Here is a 12195-nt window from a genome sequence, read left to right on the forward strand (position 1 = left end):
ATGGAGAGACAAGGACTGGGATGTGGAGGTGGACAGTGAAAGAAGTTGAAAGATAGGAGGAGTTGACAGATTGGGAAGAAATGAGATGGAATTCAAAGGAGAGAAAGGAACGGAGTTGGAGAGACAAGGACTGGGATGTGGAGGTGGACAGCGAAAGAAGTTGAAAGATAGGAGGAGTTGCTAGATCGGGAAGAAATGAGATGGAATTCAAAGGAGAGAAAGGAATGGAGATGGAGAGACAAGGACTGGGATGTGGAGGTGGACAACGAAATAAGTTGAAAGATAGGAGGAGTTGCCAGATCGGGAAGAAATGAGATGGAATTCAAAGGAGAGAAAGGAATGGAGATGGAGAGACAAGGACTGGGATGTGGACGTGGACAGCGAAAGAAGATAGGAGGAGTTGCCAGATCGGGAAGAAATGAGATGGAATCAAAGGAGAGAAAGGAATGGAGATGGAGAGAGGACTGGGATGTGGAGATGGAGGATTCAAAGGAGAGAGAAAGGAATGGAGATGGAGAGACAAGGACTGGGATGTGGAGGTGGACAGCGAAATAAGTTGAAAGATAGGAGGAGTTGCCAGATCGGGAAGAAATGAGATGGAATTCAAAGGAGAGAAAGGAATGGAGATGGAGAGACAAGGACTGGGATGTGGAGGTGGACAGCGAAATAAGTTGAAAGATGGGAGGAGTTGCTAGATCGGGAAGAAACGAGATGGAATTCAAAGGAGAGAAAGGAATGGAGATGGAGAGACAAGGACTGGGATGTGGAGGTGGACAGCGAAAGAAGTTGAAAGATAGGAGGAGTTGCTAGATCGGGAAGAAACGAGATGGAATTCAAAGGAGAGAAAGGAATGGAGATGGAGAGACAAGGACTGGGATGTGGAGGTGGACAGCGAAATAAGTTGAAAGATGGGAGGAGTTGCCAGATCGGGAAGAAACGAGATGGAATTCAAAGGAGAGAAAGGAATGGAGATGGAGAGACAAGGACTGGGATGTGGAGGTGGACAGCGAAAGAAGTTGAAAGATAGGAGGAGTTGCTAGATCGGGAAGAAACGAGATGGAATTCAAAGGAGAGAAAGGAATGGAGATGGAGAGACAAGGACTGGGATGTGGAGGTGGACAGTGAAAGAAGTTGAAAGATAGGAGTTGCCAGATCGGGAAGAAATGAGATGGAATTCAAAGGAGAGAAAGGAAAGGAGATGGAGAGACAAGGACTGGATGTGGAGGTGGACAGTGAAATAAGTTGAAAGATAGGAGGAGTTGCTAGATCGGAAGAAACGAGATGGAATTCAAAGGAGAGAAAGGAATGGAGATGGAGAGACAAGGACTGGGATGTGGAGGTGGACAGTGAAAGAAGTTGAAAGATAGGAGGAGTTGCTAGATCGGGAAGAAATGAGATGGAATTCAAAGGAGAGAAAGGAATGGAGATGGAGAGACAAGGACTGGGATGTGGAGGTGGACAGTGAAAGAAGTTGAAAGATAGGAGGAGTTGCCAGATCGGGAAGAAATGAGATGGAATTCAAAGGAGAGAAAGGAAAGGAGATGGAGAGACAAGGACTGGATGTGGAGGTGGACAGTGAAATAAGTTGAAAGATAGGAGGAGTTGCTAGATCGGAAGAAACGAGATGGAATTCAAAGGAGAGAAAGGAATGGAGATGGAGAGACAAGGACTGGGATGTGGAGGTGGACAGTGAAAGAAGTTGAAAGATAGGAGGAGTTGCTAGATCGGGAAGAAATGAGATGGAATTCAAAGGAGAGAAAGGAATGGAGATGGAGAGACAAGGACTGGGATGTGGAGGTGGACAGTGAAAGAAGTTGAAAGATAGGAGGAGTTGCCAGATCGGGAAGAAATGAGATGGAATTCAAAGGGAGTAAAAAGGAATGGGGGGCAGTGGGGGGGGGGGGGGGGGACAAAAAAAAGTCTGATGGATTAGGGGTGGACGAGGGGTGCAATTACTATAGGGTCAATCTCAGTCAGTGGGCCAATAGCACCACAGCTGGCATATATTAAAGACTGTCGTATGTGATATCTTGTCTGTGAGGTGGTGCATATAAAATATCCCTTGCTACTAATGGAAAAATGCAGCGGTTTTCCTTTCTAAAACTATATATGTCAAAAATGGCCAAATGTTTGACATCCAATAGCCGATAATTAATAACAATCAATGTGCTCTAGTCCAGGCATCGAAATGAGCATTGTGTCTGGTAACCCATTTACAGGTTACCACAAAATATAGCCTGGTAATCTATAGGTTACCACAACTATATGAAAGTTAGAATTGAATTCCTGTTACTACTACTTATTTATGTAGTGGGCGCTGCTTAAACGCGGATTGCCGAAATTGCTTGCAATTGCACAAGTGCACATGAACATCGGTGCAATTTCGTACAAGAAAACGAAACGCAGAAGTAAATTCATCTAGAGGACGCTGCTTTAACGTGGAATGACTATAATAGACCTCTTTCACATTCTCATTGCGCATGTGCACGAAGAGTACCATCCCTTGCCAAATTGGATGGTATCGAGGCTATATACAAATTGGAGGGCATGATCAACAGCTGTCATGAGTGTCGTAAGTAGCTTCGTAGAAGCTGTGAATCTCTAGCGACTAACATACATATTTTGTATAAGATGTTAAAATGGCTGCGAAAACGGTCTACTAAAGTTTACATCGAAATGGTTTAAGACCAAAAGCAATGAAACATTAACTTAGACGAAGTCTCTGGTGTTGCCTGTCAAGGGTATTTTAACAACGCAAAATTAAAAGATTCATACAATAAAATTAACTTTAGTGGAATGTGTTTGCTACTTTTAACAATTAGAATTATAGTTAAATACTTACACGGATTTCCAGTGATGTTTAATACTCCACATGTATCAGTATTTAAAATTTAATAAAATATGCCTCCCCTTCCCCCTAAAAAACAACAAAACCCCTAACTCACATAGACCCTTTATCACAGCTCTATTTTCCCCTTATCGTTTCATTAAAAAAGACAGTCATACAACTATTAATCAATGTTATATGTCTATCCACAAATTATTTATTTATTACTTTATTTATTTACTTATTTATCTTATTTTATTTATTACTTTATTTGATTTTCACTATCATTTATATCAGATACATACAACTTCACTTGAAATAATATCTGATATTTATGAAGTTTTAAAACATATATGAGCCATCACACGCGAAAACCTACAACTTAGCAAGACGTCAGAAACCGAGTAAACACAGCTCAAAGTTTGACATCACATGTAAACATGGAAGTAAAAGTTGACATGCTGTTTGCATTGTTTGTTTTGAAGAATTTAGAAGATGACATCTTCTTCTTTACATGAAGATCAGTTTGAAGTAAACATATATCTGTATGTACAATAGTGTTTGGTTACTACATGTATTTTGTATTTTGTACCTGAGAACATTGGTCGAGATCGTTAACGATACCATCAGCACTTTGATACACATTTACAAGTATAGGGAGAACTCCTATATATCGATATGGTATGCAAGTATCACACGTTTTTATAACGTACATGATTATACATAACATAAAGTGCAGCAACCTTTCCAGGGTGGTAGACCCATGCAACCCGATCCATTCTGAATTTGATGTTTGGTCTAACTTATGATAGTGTATATATAACTTCAGGCCCGTAGCCAGCATGATTAGCGGGGGTGGGTGGGGTGATAAAAATTTCATGTAAACGGAACTCATCAAATGCAAGCGCCAAAGGCGCAAAGCCGTAAAAGGGGGGGGGTCCCCACCGTTCTCGACTTTTCTTACATGTCGTAACCTCCCGGTAACCTGAAAGACCGTTCTCAACTTATTTTGATGCCCGCTAGTCCAGGTTCGAAACTCGCCAAAAAATATGGTGGCCCTAAAAATAATACTGCATGTTGGCAAATTATGGTAAGCAAACCACGAGCAAGATTTTAATGTGGAATACAAATATTAATAGTGGCTCATATGTTACAGCTTTAAAGAAGATAATATTATTTGGGCAACTAATGCCATTATTTTTTAATTTCGAGCCCTGTTACAGTACTAGTGGTGTGGTTAAACAAACCAAACTTTATGTTTAAAGACGGATGATCTAACCACTGCACCACCGAGGCTGGTTGAAAGCTCCAGTGTTTAAAGACAGATAATCTAACCACTGCACCACCGAGGCTGGTTGAAAGCTCCAGTGTTTAAAGACAGATGATCTAACCACTGCACCACCGAGGCTGGTTGAAATCTCCAGTGTTTAAAGACGGATGATCTAACCACTGCACCACCGAGGCTGGTTGAAATCTCCAGTGTTCGAAATAAGCACCTGTCCGTTTGTCCTGACAAGCAAAAATCTGCTCGGACAAACTTAGTGGTTGTCCAGTGGACAAGTGAAAATGTTCAATGAAGTTTTATTTTGAGCAATGAAAAAACATGGTCCTTCTACTTGAATAAAACAAACTATTTATTTGGACAAGTAAAAAAAATTGTTGGACAAGAAGATTTCTAGATGTATTTGTCCGGTGGACTAGTGACAATTTCTTCTTATTTCCATCACTGATCTGGACCTACTCAGTGGGAGATGGAGAGAGTGCATGCAAGGGAGACCGAGAGGTTTTCACACCACAGATCAAAGAAGATAAAAATAAAACACAGGAATGTTGTTACAGGCAAACTGTCACTCTGTGATATACTAGCACATGGAGGTGTATGTAGGAGTCGTGTTGCAGAAATCTTAACATATTTACCACTTGTTGTGTACCGGTACAAAAAAACAACAACATATACAGTAAGAAATCTTAACATATTTACCACTTGTTGTGTACCGGTACAACAAAAACAACAACATATACAGTAAGAAATCTTAACATATTTACCACTTGTTGTGTACCGGTACAGCAAAAACAAAAACATATACAGTAAGAAACCTTAACATATTTACCACTTGTTGTGTACCGGTACAACAAAAACAACAACATATACAGTAAGAAACCTTAACACGTTTACCACTTGTTGTGTACCGGTACAACAAAACAAAAACATATACAGTAAGAAATCTTAACACATTTACCACTTGTTGTGTACTGGTACAACAAAACAACAACATATACAGTAAGAAATCTTAACATATTTACCACTTGTTGTGTACCGGTACAACAAAACAACAACATATACAGTAAGAAATCTTAACATATTTACCACTTGTTGTGTACCGGTACAACAAAACAACAACATATACAGTAAGAAATCTTAACATATTTACCACTTGTTGTGTACTGGTACAACAAAAACAAAAACATATACAGTAAGAAATCTTAACATATTTACCACTTGTTGTGTACCGGTACAACAAAACAACAACATATACAGTAAGAAATCTTAACATATTTACCACTTGTTGTGTACCGGTACAACAAAACAACAACATATACAGTAAGAAATCTTAACATATTTACCACTTGTTGTGTACCGGTACAACAAAACAACAACATATACAGTAAGAAACCTTAACATATTTACCACTTGTTGTGTACCGGTACAACAAAAACAACAACATATACAGTAAGAAACCTTAACATATTTACCACTTGTTGTGTACTGGTACAACAAAAACAAAAACATATACAGTAAGAAACCTTAACATATTTACCACTTGTTGTGTACTGGTACAACAAAACAACAACATATACAGTAAGAAACCTTAACATATTTACCACTTGTTGTGTACCGGTACAACAAAAACAACAACATATACAGTAAGAAACCTTAACATATTTACCACTTGTTGTGTACTGGTACAACAAAAACAACAACATATACAGTAAGAAACCTTAACATATTTATCACTTGTTGTGTACTGGTACAACAAAACAACAACATATACAGTAAGAAACCTTAACATATTTACCACTTGTTGTGTACCGGTACAACAAAAACAACAACATATACAGTAAGAAACCTTAACATATTTACCACTTGTTGTGTACTGGTACAACAAAAACAACAACATATACAGTAAGAAACCTCTAAACCAGACACCCTCGGGACCAAGTACAACGTCCAGTTTTAAAAGGTATCTGGTTTAGAGAGGTTCTCTTCTGTACAGATATTTAAAGAGGGGGGGACATGCAAAACGTCTGGTTTTGAGGGAATTCCAGTTTGCAGAGGGTCCGGTTTTGAGGGAATTCCGGTTTGCAGAGGGTCCAGTTTTGAGGGAATTCCGGTTTGCAGAGGGTCTGGTTTTCAGGGAATTCCGGTTTGCAGAGGGTCTAGTTTTGAGAGGTTTCACTGTACATGTACTTACAAATAATGTAGATTTGTATTAACACAAGCTTTCTGCAGAATTAAATGTCTCGCTAACTAATAAGCAGGGTTTCTGCTAGAAGGGTACAGACGGTAAAATTACATATCCAAAAATATTGGAAATTAATGGAAGGAAGGAAGGAAATGTTTTATTTAACAACGCACTCAACACATTTTATTTACGGTTATATGGCATCAGACATATGGTTAAGGACCACACAGATATTGAGGGAGGAAACTTGCTGTCGCCACTTCATGGGCTACTCTTTTTGATTAGAAGCAAGGGATCTTTTATATGCACCATCCCACAGACAGGATAGCACATACCACAGCTCTGATGTACCAGTCATGGTGTACAGGCTGGAGCGAGAAATAGACCGAAAATTAATGGATACATTTTTTTAATAATGTTTTAGATTGATGACAGTAAAAAAACTGCTGTTTAAAACCTGTCAAAGTTCATGAAATGCAGTGTCCACTTTCAAAACTTTTTTTTTTTTAAATATTTGTTTAGTTTAACAACACCACTGGAGCACACTGGATTAATTAATCATCAGCTATTGGATGTCAAACATTTGGTAATTGTGACTGATAGTCATCAGAGGAAACTCACTACATTTTTTCCATTAGCAGCAAGGGTTCTTTTATATGCACTTTTTCACAGACAGGATAGCACATACCACGGCCTTTGATCAGTTGAATGCATCCAAGGTGGTTCCAGGGCTAGCTCTGGGTTATCAGAAAATTTTGCCAAATTATCTATTAAACTTCAAAAATAGCACAAACCCAATTATTCTGTAACATCAGTTATTACATGAAATTATTTCGCCAAATGAAAATAAAATTTGCCAATTGTTTTTGAAATTCGCAATTGGCAAATTTGGTGAGTGCCAGACCTAGACCTGGGTTCCATCCTATGATGCACAGCACCTCAAGCGAGCACTCAAACAACTGAGCTAAATCTCACCCACTAAACCCATAACGAACTAGTAGGGGTCTATCTTTTTATTATATGTACCCTCAAATTATTTTCTGACAGAAAGTCCGACAATAAACATATTTGATGTCCCTGACAGTTGTATCCATAGAGGTGCATCTCCATACATACTAAAAAAAAACTAAAAAAACCTTTAAAATATTTAATGAAAAAAAATTAAACTACAATTTTTAATTAATAAAAAAAAAAAAAAAAAAAAAAAAAAAAAAAAAAAAAATTTAAATTTTTTTTTAATTTAATGAAACAAAAAAATTAAACTACAGTTTCTAATTAATAAAACATTAAATCAAATTATTAAAAAATTCAACTTTAAACTTTAAAATATTTAATGAAAAAAACCCCAAACTTCACATGCACTATGATGAACATTCATGAGTACAGCTATAAACCAAGGTGCGGGACGTAGCCCAGTGGTAAAGAGCTCGCTTGATGCGCGGTCGGTCTAGGATCAATCCCCTTTGGTGAGCACATTGATTTATTAATCATCGGCTAGTTTTGTTTTGTTTTGTTTAACGACACCACTAGAGCACATTGATTTATTAATCACTGGCTATTGGATGTCAAACATTTGGTAATTTTGACAAACAGTCTTAGAGAGAAAACCCACTATTTGTTTCTATTAGTAGTAAGGAATCTTTTATACTATTCAATAGATATGATAGCACATACCACGGCCTTTGATAAACCAGTCGCGGTGCACAGGCTGGAACAAGAAATAGCCCAATGGGCCCACCGATGGAGATCGATCCCAAACTGAACGTGCATTATGCGAGCACTTTACCACTGGGCTACGTCAATATTATTTTCTCAAATTCAAGTATTTTTCATGGTTTTGATAAATTCAATGGCTTTTTATTATGACCACTCGGAATGAAGAACTTTTCAAATCTGTATGCACTATGTATTTTGTAAAAGCGAGGCAAAAATATATAGATCAATGGCTGCAGCCCTCGGAATTCATAATGGCAATCAACAGTGCCACTGTAAAATGCTGTTACACAATTGATTGGCAACAGCATTTATCGTCATCTGGGACAGCATTTACTGTTGTTATCTGTACTAAACTGCCGTCACAAGTTGATCTGAATTCCAAGAGCTGTGGGTGGTTCAACATGTAGATGGACAAACAGGTGGGTTCACAGAAGACTCTGGAATGGATCGATGGAGGGAAGGCTGGTAGTAGATGGATATAGTTTGGGATAACTGGATGGATGGATGGATCGATGGAGGGAGGGCTGGTAGTAGATGGATATAGTTTGGGATAACTGGATGGATGGATGGATGAATGGATTGATGGAGGGAAGGCTGGTAGTAGATGGATATAATTTGGGATAACTGGATGGATGGATGGATGGATGGATGGATGGAAGGATGGATGGATGGATGGACATATGGATGGATGGATGGATGGACGGATATATGAAATATATGATGTATGGATGGATGAATGAATGGATGGATGGATATATTAAATATATGATGTATGGATGGATGAATGAATGGATGGATGGATGGATGGATGGATGGATGGATGGATGGATGGATGGATCAATCGATGGTTGATACATGGATGAATGGATGGATAGATGGATGGATGCTTGGATATATGAATTAAATGATGGATGAATGCATGGATGAATGGATGCATGGATAGATGGATGAATGGATGAATGGATGGATGGGTGGATAAATCAGTGTTTCTGCCCGAAAGAAACTTTTAGGTATGGCTATATGGAACTGAATGCAGCCACAGTCTACAGGGGGTATGAGGGGCCTCATTCAGAAAGAAAATGAGTTACGTTTAGGGTTAGGGTTAAGAAAATCATACAGTAATGATAAGAGTGATTAATTTTGTAAAAAGGTTAACTTAAAAAAATAAAATCTGCCAAAAAATTTGGGTATGACGCCATACCCATTCTACACTCTGGCAAAACCCTGTCAATGGATGAATGTATGGATCAATGGATGGATGGATCCTTGGATATATGAATGAAATGATGGATGGGTGGATGAAGATGAAGACAAGAGACTACTTAATCAATGAAGCCATAATAAATTATTTTACTTTATGCGAGTTATACCACCTCCATCACCCATGCAATCAAATCTGGAACAGTGTTTTGGAAAATACCAACCTTGCACAATCAAATAATTCCATCTGTTATATAACTCCTGAGTTAACTACAAACAGGAGTTCTACATGGCAGCAGTAACACATTCCTCCACAGCATTGCCCTAAGAAAGCTGACAACTGTTGAGTATAACCACAGTTCAAATGTCTTTGTTGTGTGCAGGTTTTTTTTTAACCACAATGTCTGAAAAACACGACAGGGTGTATTTTTGGAAAATCCCTGTGAAAACACCAATGTTCGTGTATGTATGTACACATGAAGTTCACGTACATGGAAACTGCATTCATCAAAGTGTGTAAACATCGGGGGAACCCGTTAATCCGTGTAGATAATGACGCAGGTTGGTGTAAATTCCTCCCTCGGAATTGGCAGCACCTGTTTGGTGAATCAGCTTAGTTACACGCACACTTGTGCACCAAAAACCACTGGTTGTAAAACATGTACAGTCAATCCTAGGCCAAAACCACCTGTCTACAAAGGGCACTTTACATATATTTCTTATGTACACAAACACACACAGTTTATGTATGTTAAAGGGGCATACACTAGATTTTAAACACTAAGGATTTTTGGTGGGGGGGGTCATCCTGGTGTTTTTAATATTACAAAATGCATTTGTCATACTTTTAAAAATGCATGTGCATCTGAGAAGTAACAGTTATGGAGTCGAGTTTTAGTCTTATTTTTAAAGGGTATTTCACCATTTCAAAGTCAGACTCGTGTTTCACTCAATTGTAACTTTATCCAAATATGTTACAGGTTCGTAGATTAACTAAACTTAGTGTTAATTTTCACGGGTTGAAACTAGGGTCTGTCCCTTTAAGACCACCAAAAGGTACATGAAGTAATAACATTAGCAAATTAGTAAAACCTGCACACACACACACACATATACATGTATGTATATGTAGTACACCTCTATATTAAGACCACCTGGCATTAACACCAGTAAAGCACAGTATAGCACACCTCATATGACAACCACCTATGACCAACAAGTATTTTATGAGCATGTACATGTACTTGTACACAAAAGGTTAGTTTGTTTTGTTTAATGACACCACTAGAGCACATTTATTTATTAATCATTGGCTATTGGATATCAGACATATGGTCATCTTGACACAGTCATAAGAGATGAAACCTGCTACATTTTTTCCATAAGCAGCAAGTGATTTTGTATGCATCATCCCAGACAGTACAGCAAATACCACAGCCTTTGAATATCAGTTATAGAGCAAGACATTTAGCCCAATGATTTGGATCAATCTTTTCGATTAGCAGCAAGGGATCTTTTATATGCACCATCCCACAGACAGTGTAGTACATACCACAGCCTTTGATATACCAGTCATGGTGCACTGGCTGGAACGAGAAATAGCCCAGTGGGCCCAAAACGACGTGCACCACAACTGGTACATCAAAGGCTGTGGTATGTGCTATCATGCCTATGGGATAGTGCATATCAAAGATCCCTTGCTACTAATGGAAAAACGTAGCGGGTTTCCTCTCTAAGAATATGTCAAAATTTCCAAATGTTTGACATCCCAACAGCCGATGATTAATAAATCAATGTGCTTTAGTGGTGTTGTTAAACAAAACAAACTTTAACTTTGTACATGCACACTAACACATAAACACATAAACACTAACACATAAACACATGCACACTAACATATAAACACATGCACACTAACATATAAACACATGCACACTAACATATAAACACATGCACACACATCAGGGCTTCTAGAATTTTTATAAAATCCACTAGCAATGGGATGAGTGATTTTAAAAATTTACTAGCCATGATTAAAAATTCATTAGCCCTACTTTTCTTTTAAGTTAATATAATTTTACTAATTAATAGTAATAATCAGATATGACACCTTAAGAGGGAGATAGACATTAAAACACTAACACTGGGGGTTAGTGGTGGGGGCAGGATATACATATTTACAAAATAGACTGAACTGCAGGATTTGACTTTAAAAATTCACTAGCCGTTGGGCATGGCAATAGTAGTTATTTACTAGCCCAACATTGAAGATTACTAGCCATGGGAATGGGGCTACCATAATTTAGAAGCCCTGCACATACACACTAAGTGTTCTCGCTGGGTGAAAATTAAAGGTGGGCGGCCGCGCGGCACCACACCCTTTTAAAAAAAAAAAAAAGGGGGGGAGGGGTGGGTGCTTGGTTACCATATTGTTGTGTGCTGGTAGACTATGTGGGAAGACATGCTCCTTATGTTGTCTGCAAATAAGTTTAAACAAAATACAAGCAGACTCGTCTTTTAATCGAACCGAAGATGTTATCGGTTTGACATCTACGGCAGTTCTGGTTTTGCTGAACCAATCAAAGTTTTAATATTATTATTTTAATAAAGATTTCAAGATATACGAAAAACAATAAAGTTGTTTGTAACATGATCCCCTAATGTCGGATACATTTTTTTTTTTTTCCATCTTCATAGAATGAATCGATCGCTTTGATAATATATCACTAGCTGATAAAAAGTTTAGTTTTTGTGGGGGAAAAAGGTGTGCATTTGGAAATAGCAGAGACAGGTGCTGGAAAATAAAGGAGGGCAGAGAACGTGAAAGGAGTGCAGCAAAATGCAATAGCGGGGTGGGCCGCCACACTTAAATGGAGCCGTGAGAACACTGCACTTATACACACACATACACACTTAACAGCACTACTACAACTCATGTACATACACAAACACCAAAGACAACAATACTATATAACCTTTTCCCTGCAT

Source organism: Gigantopelta aegis, chromosome 13 (genome assembly GCF_016097555.1).
Source record: "Gigantopelta aegis isolate Gae_Host chromosome 13, Gae_host_genome, whole genome shotgun sequence".
NCBI classification, from domain to species: domain Eukaryota; kingdom Metazoa; phylum Mollusca; class Gastropoda; order Neomphalida; family Peltospiridae; genus Gigantopelta; species Gigantopelta aegis.